We start from the raw sequence: 12,060 nt of genomic DNA, 5'->3' as shown, positions 1-12,060 counted from the left end.
TTAACCGACTGCGCCACCCAGGCGCCCCAGTAATCTGTGTTTTTAACCAGCACTCCAGTTGATTCTGAGGCAGAACCATTGCTTTATGGCTGTGAAATGAAGAGTTGAGAACCATCCAAGGTCTACCACCTCCTGCTTGGAAAGTCAAGGGAGGTGACGTCTGAAGGACAAGGGGCAGCAGGAACGATCAGACAGATAGAACAATATATGGAAAGGCATCGAGGCACGAGAGAGCATGGAGAGGCATGACCACAGGAAGTGGCTGGCTGGCTGGAGTGTAGGGTGCAGCAGGGTGACAGGAAATGAGGGAGGAAAGTTGATAAAGTACCCCACGTGTCATGCAAAAGAATGGACATTTGTTATTATTTGGCCAATCAGTTATCATCCCACTTCCTAACTGCACCCCAATGTCCCTTGAGGGAATTACCTCTTCCCCACTAGGTCTCACTGATAGGATGGTAAATCCAAGTGCTCTCCTGGTACAGAAATTAAAGGTGTCCCCATACGGCTTCCCCCCAGACACTTCCCTCTCACCACTCTTTGTAGTCAAGGGTTGAGCATGAGACATAAACTAGACCAACTACACTTTCTGTCTTAGAACTCTTTTTTTTTTTTTTAAGATTTAATAAAAAATGTTACTGTGGGCAATTCAACATACACAGAAGTGGAAAGAACAGTATATTATTCTCTATGACCCCAAACTCATTCTCAACAATGATCAATCCATGGCTATTCCAACATACCTATACACTTCTCCTCTTCCTTCAGTCTCCAGGGTTTTTTGAAGGAAATCTTACAGATATAATATCAAGGAATATTTTCCCCTGTATTACTAATATAATACATTAGACTAATTTAAGTTAGTTTGATGAAAATACTGTTTTCTGAAACACATGATTTTTTTTTACTTGTTTTTAATGTTTATTCATTTTTGAGAGGCAAAGAGAGACAGAGTGTGAGTGGGGGAGGGGCAAAGAGAAAGGGAGACACAGAATCCAAAGCAGGCTCCAGACTCTGAGCTGTCAGCACAGAGCCCGACATGGGATTCGAACTCACAAACCCTGAGATCACGACCTGAGCTGAAGTCAGGCTAAAGTCGGACCCTTAACCAACTAAGCCACCCAGGCGCCCCATAGAAATGATGTTTTTAAAAGTCCTGTCAGTGCCCAGTATTGAAACTGACAACACCAAACAAAACAAAACAAAACAAAACAAAACAAAACAAAACAAAACAAAACTGTTTTTCTTAATTGAAGGAAAGAAGAAATGTCAAGATCTGGTCACTGTGTTTCTCTAAGTCTGTCTCTCTGTGTTACGCCTGAAGTCAAACATAGCTGTATCAGTTTTATTTAACTTGATTTATTTAAGTCTACATATTATCACATATCATTTAATCCCTACAAAGATTAAAAGCTATATACTTATGTTTCATTGCTCTAAAGTTACTTTCCTGATAATTTTCAGTATTTGTCTATATCAGATCATTGTTAATTTTTTATTGTGGTAATATATATGTAACATAAAATTTGTCATTTTAACCATTTTAAAGTGCACAATTCAATGACATCAAGTACATTCACAGTGTTGTGCAACCAGGGTCTTACTATTTCGAGCTGTACAACATAAGGGAAGAAGGTGCAGACAGAGTCCACTCATTGAGACAGGAGTACCCAAACAAGACCAACAAGGGATCACCATCACTGAAGCCATCAGGATTATTGTATTTGAAGAAATGAACTATTTAACCAATACTCACTGAAAGTTGCCTTCCTAACTAATTTGGATTTCTCCTGAAAGATATAATTGCTTCTTCGTTTTTATTCCTATCGAACTTTAGTTATAAATGTCTCAAGGCTCTTATAACATTAGACCTTTATCTCATGTGGCTTGAGCTTTAGCAGCCCAAGAGTATACAGATGTTGTCACATTAACTTTACAAAACACAATGTTCCTGTTTGTGTTTCCACTTGAATATGTATGAGCCAACTCCCCTTGAATAATCCTTTGTCTGGACATCCCCAAAAAGGAGGACCACATCTACTCACAAACAACTGCAGAACTATAGTCATCATACAACGTCTATCATGTCTTTCCATCCACCTTTACATCTCTTACCTAATATCTATTTGCCTGAAAGGTTTTGTTTAATTGAGGCAAAATTCACATAACAAAATTAATTATTGATCATTTAAAAATGGTATTTATTTATTTATTTATTTATTTATTTATTTTTAATTCCACTATAGCTAACATACAGTGTTATATTAGTTTCAGGTGTACAGTATACTGATTCAACAATTCCACACGTTACCCAACATTCATCATGACAAGTACAGTCCCAATCCCCTTCACCTACTTCACCCATCTCCTCACCCCCTTCCTCTCTAGTAACCATCCGTTTGTCCTTTATAGTCAAGAGCCTGTGTTTTGGTTTGTCTCTTTCTTTCTTTTTTTTTTTTTTTTCTGTTTTTGTTTTTGTTGTTGTTGTTGTTGTTGTTTGTTTTGTTTCTTAAATTCCACATATTAGTGAGATCATATAGTATTTGTCTTTCTCTGACTGACTTATTTCACTTAGCATTATACCCTCTAGATCCATCCGTGTCATTGCAAATAGCAGATGAACACTTGGACTGCTTCCATAGTTTGGCTATTGTACACATGATCTTAGCCAAAAGGCCAAGAAGCAATTAGTTTGGCTACTGCAAATAATGCTGCAATAAATATAGGGGTGCATATATTTTTTTGAATTGGTGGTTTTATATTCTTTGGGTAAACATCCAAACTGCAATTACTGGATCATAGGGTAGTTCTATTTTTAATTTCTTGAGGAACGTCCATACTGTCTTCCATAGTGACTGCACAGTTTTCATTCCCACCAACAGTGCACAAAGGTTCCCTTTCCTCCACATCCTTGCCAAGACCTATTGTTTCTTATATTGTTGATTTTAGCCATTCTGATAGGTGTGAGGTGATATCTCATTGTGGTTTCGATTTGCATTTCCTGATGATGAGTGACGTTGAGTATCTTTTCATGTGTTGGTTGGCCATCTGTATGTCTTCTTTGGGAAAAGTTCTGTTAATATCTTCTACCAATTTTTAAATGGATGATTAGGTTTTTTTGGTCTTGAATTTTATAAGTTCTTTATGTATTTTTGGACACTAGGTCTTTATTGGATATGTCTTTTGCAAATATCTTCTCCCATTCAGAAGGTTGTCTTTCAGTTTCATTGATGGTTTCCTTTGCTTGCAGAAGCTTATTATTTTGATGTAGTCCCAATAGTTTATTTTTGCTTATAAATGGGATCATACAATATGTGGCCTTTTGTGTATGGCTTCACTCACTTAATATAATATTTTGAGGTTCATCCACATTGTAGTATGCATCAGTACTTCATTCTTCCTTATGGCTGAATTATATTCCACTGTATGGATATACTGAATGAATGGATAATTATCCATTCATTATTCAAGGGACAGTTGGGTTGTTTCCTCCTTTTAGCTATCATGAATAGTGCTGCTAGGAACATTTATATACAAGTATTTGTTTGGATACCTGTTTTTAATTCCTTTGGATATATACCTAGAAATGGAATTGCTAAGACACATGGTAATTTTATGTACAAGTTTTTGAGGAACTGCAAAACCATCTTCCACAGTGGATACACCATTTTACATTTCTCCAGCAATATACAAGGGTTCCGATTTCTCATACCCTTGTCAACACTTACTTTCTATTAAAAAAAAAAATTATGGTCAACTTAGTGAGTATGGAGTGGTATTTCACTGTGGTTTTAATTTGTATTTCCTTAATGACTAGTGATGCTGAACATCTTTTCCATATGCTTGTTGGCTATTTGTGTACCTTCTTTGGGGGAAAGTGTGTTCAAATCCTTTGCTCATTTTTAAAGTGACTACTAAACACTTAATCTACCCACACCTTGATCTTGGACTTCCCAGTCTTCACAGCTGTGAGAAATAAATGTTTGTTGTGTATGAGCTCCCCAGTCTATGGTATTCTGCTATAGAAGCCTGAATTGACTACACAAAAGCATGAAGATTTCCTCCATGTTTTCTTCTGAGACTCTTGTAGTTTACAGTTTTATAGTTCTTTTTAAAAAAAAATTTAATGTTTATTTATTTTTAAGAGAGCGTGAGCATATGTGCACTCGGCCCGGGGTGGGGGGAGGGGCGGAGAGAGGGAAACACAGAATCCAAAGCAGGCTCCAGACTCTGAGCTGTCATCACAGAGCCAGACATGGGGCTAGAACCCACAAGCAGTGAGTTCATGACCTGAACCGAAGTCGGATGCTCAACCAACTGAGCCACCCAGGTGCCCCTATAGTTTTATAGTTCTTATATTTAGGTCCTTCAACCATTTTGAATTAGTTTTTATATATAAATATACTTCATTTTTTTGCACGTGGATATCTAGCTCTTCCAGATCCATTGGTTGAAAAGACTGTTCTCTCCCTTATTGGATGGTTTTGGCGCTCTTGTGAAAAATCAATTGGCCATATATATGTGTGTTAATTTCGGGACTATCAGTTCTATTTCATTGATCTACATGCCTCTCCTTATGCAAATAACACAGTGTTTTGATTACTGCAGTATTGTAGTAAGTTTTGAAATTCAAAAGTATAAGTCCCCCAGCTTTGTTCTTTTTTTTTTGAAGATTGTTTGGGCTGTTTGGGATACCTTGAGACCACATATGAATTTGAGGATTGGCTTTTCTATTTCTCCAAAAAAGCCTTGGGGTTCTGATAGGGATTGAATCTGTAGATCACTTTGAGGAGTATTGTTATCTTTATAGCATCAAGTCTTTTAATCTGTAAACAAAGGATATTTTTCCATTTATTTAAGTCTTTTTTAGCTTCTTTCAGCAGTGTTTGGTAATTTTCAGTCAGTAAGTTTTGCTTCTCCCTGGTTAAATTCATTGCTAAGTAATAATTTAGCACCAGCCTCAGAATCTCTGATTCAGTAGAACTGATGTGGGGTCCAATAATTTACATTTTTAGCAAGTTCCTGGGTAATGTTGATGCTGCTACTCCGGGGGGGCCACATTTAAGAAGTATCAATTTAAGGTTAAGACCCAAGTAACAGATTGTTGGGAAAGAAATTCTCCAGGTGATTTTCAGTGTGCAGCCAGGATAGAAAAATTACTTCCCCAATACTATTTCCTCTCTAATTATAGAGAAACAGAGAGTACAGAAAGCCTGACCCTCCTGAATCAGGACACTGCGATTGAATGAGAAAGTAGGAAGGGAAGAAGGAAGGAACGTCAGATAGAGTCCTAGGGGGAATCAGAAATTCTATAATAGGTTTGACCTCCGTGGGGGGAAAAGAATGGTTGGACTCAATTCATAAATTTTACTTCTGCTCAGTTTCTAAATTTTACTTCTGTTCAGACTTTAATCTCCACTTTTCTATGATTCTAGAGGTAGGGGGAAAACTGTTTCCTGACACCTTTATATCTGGATAGAAGTGCTATCCCGAAACTTTACTGAGTCTCTAATGTCACGGATAACTCTTTAGATAACATAGATAACTCCTGGGATGAATCTTGTTTTTATTCTGGCTCTACCCTTCCATTTGATAAATTATCTCTTGAATTCAGGTAGCTACTGTTTGAAATTTTTTGATCAAAAAAATAAATAAATAAAATAATTTAGTCAGTAGGAGAGATGCAGCTATAGAACATCATTGCCCTTTGCACTAAACTATTATAGATCATATGACCCAATCCTTCTCAACAAAATGGCACACATAGAAATAATAATACAGTATATGTATAGCATAGTGGGGCAAGAAGAGGCTCCTTATGGCTGAAGATACCCAGATAGGGATTCTGACCAGTTGCTCCAGGAACTGATGGCAGTCAATAGCTCAGTTAGCTAGAACCAAGCTTGCTGCTTAGAAATCTATGATGTAGCCAAAGTATGCATTCACTTCATGTGGATGCAAACTTCCATAATACATAGTCTTTAAAGAAAATATCCTCAAGAAGCCATTGTTGGGGGGGGGGGAAAGAAGTCATTGTTGGCTTAAATGTCTTGTAAATGGCTTTATCTAGATTTGTTTAATTATGATTTACTCATGATAGGTGTGAATTTGTTCTATGATACTGTTGTACAATAAACATTGCCGCAATCCTGGGATAATACTACTGAAAGTGAAGGGAGCAGAATTAGAAAGTCTAAAACATTTAGGGAAGGCCATTGTGGTTACCATTTCTGGTGTTCCATAACCTGAAACAGTCTTTTGAAAGCAGGTGGCTCCCCTCCCTCCATGCCAAACTTGGGTGTGGGCAAATCTCCCAAGCATGGCCTCTAATATCTAGCTTTCTTCTGGAACCCCATGCAGATCTCTCCCCATCCAGTTATCATGTAAAAGTGGGACACAGGTCTCTGCCAAAATCAAATCCTCCTCCTTTATCGTCTTGGGGGCAGCTCCAGTTTAATTGCTTGTTAGGTTCATGTGTATTTTCTTCAGGTCATACAAAGACATTGGAAATACTCTCTGATAGGTGAGAAGAGCCCAAATGTAGTATTCCTGATGGAGGTGGAATAACCTTTCTATTCTTTTCAATCCCTTAAGGTGAGTAACTAAGAACTGGGCAGAAAATGCTGCTGTATGAATAAATTAATCTGCCTCTGAAGAAAGTGGTCTCTGCTTGAAGAATACATACTTATAGCTGAAGCTCAAGAAATTACATGGTGAAATAGTATTAAAGATAGAAGACTTTTTCAGTTATATAAATTCTATTTAAAATTTTTTTAAGTTTATTTTGTGAGGGAGAGAGAGCACACGCATGCGAGAGAGAGTGGGGGAGGAGCAGGGAGAGGAAGGGAGAGAGAATCCCAAGCAGGCTCCATGCTGGCAGCACAGAGCCAGATGTGGGGCTCAAACTCATGAACCAGAAAGGACGTCATGACCTGAGCTGAAATCAAGAGTGGGATGATTAACCGACTGAGCCAGTCAGGTACCCCTATAAATTCTATTTTTATGTAAAACTTCAGGATACTCTAATTATGAGCAGATTATTGCTAGTGATATGTACAGTGATAAAGGTTTTCCATATTCAAAATAGAAATAAACTCTTTCAGTATTAGATGCAACAGGTCTGGGGGCTGAAGGGGAGGGATGGATCCGTGCAGTGTTCGAATTTGTGAACTGGTCCAAGTGCAAAACCAGAGGTGGACAGCAAGCAAGCATAAAAATGGATAGCCAGAAACTAAACTGGATTAGAGCAGAAAAAAGAGATCATAGAAGTGTGAAGCTAGAAATAGGAGTCAAGAAACCAAACTGGATAAAATCCCAGAGAAAGTTTGAGAATCTAAGTCATAAGGGGGCATGGGGCAGCTTCCCTCACCACTGAGGTCTGATCTAAGCCAATCTGTCAGTTCGGTAATTGTCAGCTTCATCCAGCAAAAATAACAGTAGCTTCCAGATACTGAAGGTGGGTAAGGACCTTCCTTAGGATAATGCTTCCTCCCCCTACAATTTTGTTACTGTGATTTATTATGATGTAACCTAGACTCAGACCTAAATGTCCCACAGATACAAACATGTATTAGCCAATTGGCCAAAGAGACTACAGTAGTTGCACACACAGCGCCTCCAAACTTAGTGAAGTCCACACTTCTTGTTCTCAGCACTCTAACGAGATCACTTTCCTGGAAGATTCACTTGGATGCCAAAACATTGGATGCTGACAGAATGAGCTACCCTTCCAATCAACTCAAGTGAAAGAATTCTGTATTAATGAGGGTGACACAGAAGGAAACAAGTTAGCACTAGAAGCTCTGGGGGCTCAAAGGCTCTTAGGGTCCTGGGCTGCCAGGTTCTTATCCTCTATTTGTGCAAAGTGGTACCTGGATAGTGTAGTTATGCCCGAAGAATTGCTCTAGGAAGTACCTAGGATAATACTCATTTCACTATAAAAAAAACAAAACAAAACAAAACCTGCTATCTCTTGGTGCATGTTCAGATAGCAATATGTAAAGTATTGCATGAGCCTCCTTGAAGATTGAACTAGTGATTAGGGTCCTTGGACCTGCTAACTAACCACTTCTGCCTGGGGTGTGGACTCCTGACCAGACTGTTAAATGTTAAATCATTGTCCCTGGGATATAGATTAATTTACGAACACCTCTGCATCAAACTAGTGTATTTTCAAGCAAATTCCAGATGAAATATCAGACAACTTTAACTAACAATATTTAAATCTAATTTTATTTCTCACAGCATTTTTTTTTTCCTCCTGGGGTGGAAGTGAGATTGACTTTTAAAAATAGTTACCATGACTCAGAAATGGAGAACATGTAATATGCCTTACTATTAGTCAAAGGGCAGATATCCTACTCAAATTAATTTAAGCAGAGCAGATGTTGGCGGATCGTGGTCCTGGCAAGAATAGGAAAGGATCCAACTAAAGGCACTCTGGACACAGGGACTCAAAGGATATTGAAATCTCTACTCATTCTCTTTCTCTTTCTCTCTTCCCCTCTGCTTTGTGTTTCTTCCTCACAGGTGTATTTCTCTGTGTTTTGGCCTCACTCTCTTCTATTTCTTTTTTTTTTATGTTTATTTATTTATTTTGAGAGAGAGAGAGAAGGAGAGGGAGAGAGACAGTCCGAGCAGGGGAGGGGCAGAGAGAAAGAGGGAGGGAGAGAATCTTAAGCAAGTTCCATGCTCAGTATAGAGCCAAGGTGGTGCTCAATCCCACTGCCCTGAGATCATGACCTGAGCTGAAATCAAGAGTTGGATGTTCAACTGACTGAGCCACCCAGGCGCCCCTCTTCTATTTCTAAGACTTGTTACAAGGCATACCAGCCCCTTTAGTTTCACTTCCTTCTAGCTCTGTGACCCTAGAGTCAGGGGGCCCCTTTAGTACCTGATGAGGAAAGATGTGGATTATTTCAATTTATGCCACCTGGCCTGAATAATAGCCCCTGGATAATCCTTTTGGCAGGAGGCTGGCGTACTCTAAGTCTGGGTCACTTGCCCTGTGCTTCATGGGTGGGAGAGGACTGTTATCAAAAGAAAGGGTGGAGCCAAACTGCCCAAAACCGTAGTTTTCACAGCCTCCCCACCCTTCCTATTCTTTCCCTGCTTTCTTTGGCTTGTGTGTGTTAAATTGGATATTACCAAAAAAAAAACCAAAAAAAAAAAACAAGAGAAATTAAAGCTTTCTGTATCTTAACATTTTGTAGCACATAAACCTTGATCTGCCTCCTATTTTTCACTAGCAGAGACCATGTAAACAGCTGGCATAAGAACTTTCTGGGACTTCCCCCCTCCCCCTGGGATGATACCATTAAAATGGAAATCTGAACATTTTCATAAGCAGATGTGATCTAACATTGACCTGAAAAAAAAAGCCAATATGCCATAGCAGCAAATATCATAACCTAAGTAAATGTCCTTAAAACATTGAAATTAATTGAATTGGAGGCTGGCTAAGATGACCTGTTTACACATTTAATCATCATCTATAGATAAGAAGCTCTGGATTTTCCCAGTGAATGATGCTCCTGATAAATATCTCTCTGGTTTGTGGACAATAAAATGATTCAACAAATGCCATATGTGGTATTTAGCTCTCAAGGAGACCTACAGCCCAGTTGGAACACATCCTATTTGCTGTCCCTACTGGAGGGTAGAATGAACAGATTGCTGGTAATAGCTCACTCCACATAATGTCTGTCAGACATCATGTGCCAGGTCAAAAACTGACCACATGCAATGTGGACACCATTGTTTTTCCACTCCTCTCAGTTACTAGGAAGCTTCAAAGAGGAACAAAGAGAACAAATTGCAAGAACACTACTCAAACAATAAATTGTGGCGAGATATCTTACCATTATAGTATGATGACTAATTTATGGTAGTGTGGATTAAAATGTGACAAATGTATCAGTTGCAATTTTAAGTGTTAAAATACTTTGATGTGATTATTAGCAAGCTTCTGGCATGCAATTCTATTATTAAATATATTCTGAAGAGCATTGCCACCACAGCAAAAAGACACATTCCTAATCATATACAAAAGACAGTGGCCTGATGGAGGTTGGTGGAGCGACATGCCATAAAGTCTAACTTCTGCTACTTAGGACCTGGTTGGTTGCTGAGAATTGCACTTGGGATACTGAAATTGTATACTGTTGTGTGTGCATGAATGGTATAGTACCTGGATACTCCAAATATAGTACATGGACCCGCAACATCAGCATCACCCAGGAGCTTGTTTAAAATGCAAATTATTTGGCCCTACTCTAGACCTACTGAATCAAAAATTCTGGGAGCTAGGCCAGCAATCTGTGTTTTACAAGTCTTCTGCATGCTTCTGGTACACCCCAAAGTCAGAGGAGCATCATCTTAATTGGTGATAAGCACTCTCCTGGTGGCTTGTGCAACTGCCCAAGCAATAGGACTTGATGACGTAGGTGTACGTGATGCACGGGTCTCCCTTGTCTAGTGTCATTAGTTGCAGCAAGAAACCAACCCAGGAGACCTCCAGTGTTGCAGTGACTTCTTTCACCTAAACCTCCACCTCACACCATGAGATGAGCTGAAATACTCTCATTTTCATCAATTATTATAAGTCATCAATAAGAACTTCTTAGGTTGGTTTCACTTGTAGAGTTCTCTGTTATCTGTTCTCTGTTGTAGAGATAGCTCTGTTATCTTTCATCAATGCCATATGATATATACAATGCCATCTCTGATAGTTAGTCCTACTAAGTCTTCTATTTTCTATGACACATAGTCTTTAAAAACCCATTTTTATTTTAAATTATTTTTTTCACAAGACTGGAAGGCTTGAATTTTCTATGTCACTTAGTACTAGGGCAAATTCATTTCAACATGTATTCTAACCAATTCACTCCTTACTATTCATATATTAATTAAAAATTAAATTGCAGGAAGGTACTTTTTGAACCAGCGATCAATCAGCATCAACAAATACTTAAGTGTAGGTTACAACTGATACTCTGTTCTAGGACCAGCAAAATATATATAAAGGTTCTAAGACATTATCATCATTTAACATTTGGTCAAGGAGAAAATATGAACTCGAAAAATTTAATGACAAGTATCAGAAAGGAGTAGAAGAGATATTGTTAGGCATTATATGATTGATTATAAAATCAACAGAAAATTCAGTGGAAAGGAAGAGATCACTGGATTGAAAAATCTGGGAAGGTTTCACTCAAGGTTCCTTCCCTGAGCACATGTTTACAAAATACCTGCTCCAGGAAGGGCTTTGTGTAGGTGCTATAGAGGATGTAGAACTTGAGCTAGGCATCTGGGAAAGGCGATCCAAATGACAGGAACAGCACAAGCAAAGGTATGATATGAGGAGTTAATAGAGTAGGTCTGTCAGCTTTTTCCTCACCTAGACCCATAAATGACCATCACCAATCCCTGGGTGTGTGGTCTTTGGAAGGTTCTGTAAGTTGATGTTGAATTTTGATGATTTTGTCATACACACCTGGAGCAATGGGTCATGATTTACCAACTTCTCAGAATAGCTTCGCAAAAACACCAAGATTGCTGGTGCGCACTGGTTTCATTGTTAGGGCCCTGAGTTTCAGAATGGTCACATACCAGAATGTGCCTATGTGACCAGACCTTCATAGAAATGTTGGACCCTCACATCTGAACTGACTCCCCTGAGTGAAGGCATTCTGTACATGTCCTCTGCTAGAGAGAAAGCACATCCTACGTGGCTCTAAATAGGGAAGGACTTGAAAGCCTGTATCTAATCTCTCTGGATTCTGCCCAATGCATATCTCTTTCCTGCTGCTTTTGCACTCTACCCTTTGCTGCAGTAAACCTTAGCCATGAGTATAACCTGATATTGAGTCTTATAAATCCTTCTAGCTAAAAACCAAACATGAGGCGGTCGTGAGACCCTATGGCATGCAACAAAATTCAAAATGCACATGAATTTTTTTGGGTAGAGATATTAAGTATTTAAATCTGGTGGGAAAATTCAATTCTTGATTGCTGAATACAGGTAAAGGGTATGTGAGTGTTCACTGTACTGTAAAATCT

Source organism: Herpailurus yagouaroundi, unplaced genomic scaffold (assembly GCF_014898765.1).
Source record: "Herpailurus yagouaroundi ecotype Mexico unplaced genomic scaffold, PumYag 210, whole genome shotgun sequence".
Taxonomy (NCBI): domain Eukaryota; kingdom Metazoa; phylum Chordata; class Mammalia; order Carnivora; family Felidae; genus Herpailurus; species Herpailurus yagouaroundi.
Note: the sequence above shows the minus strand (reverse complement) of the source record.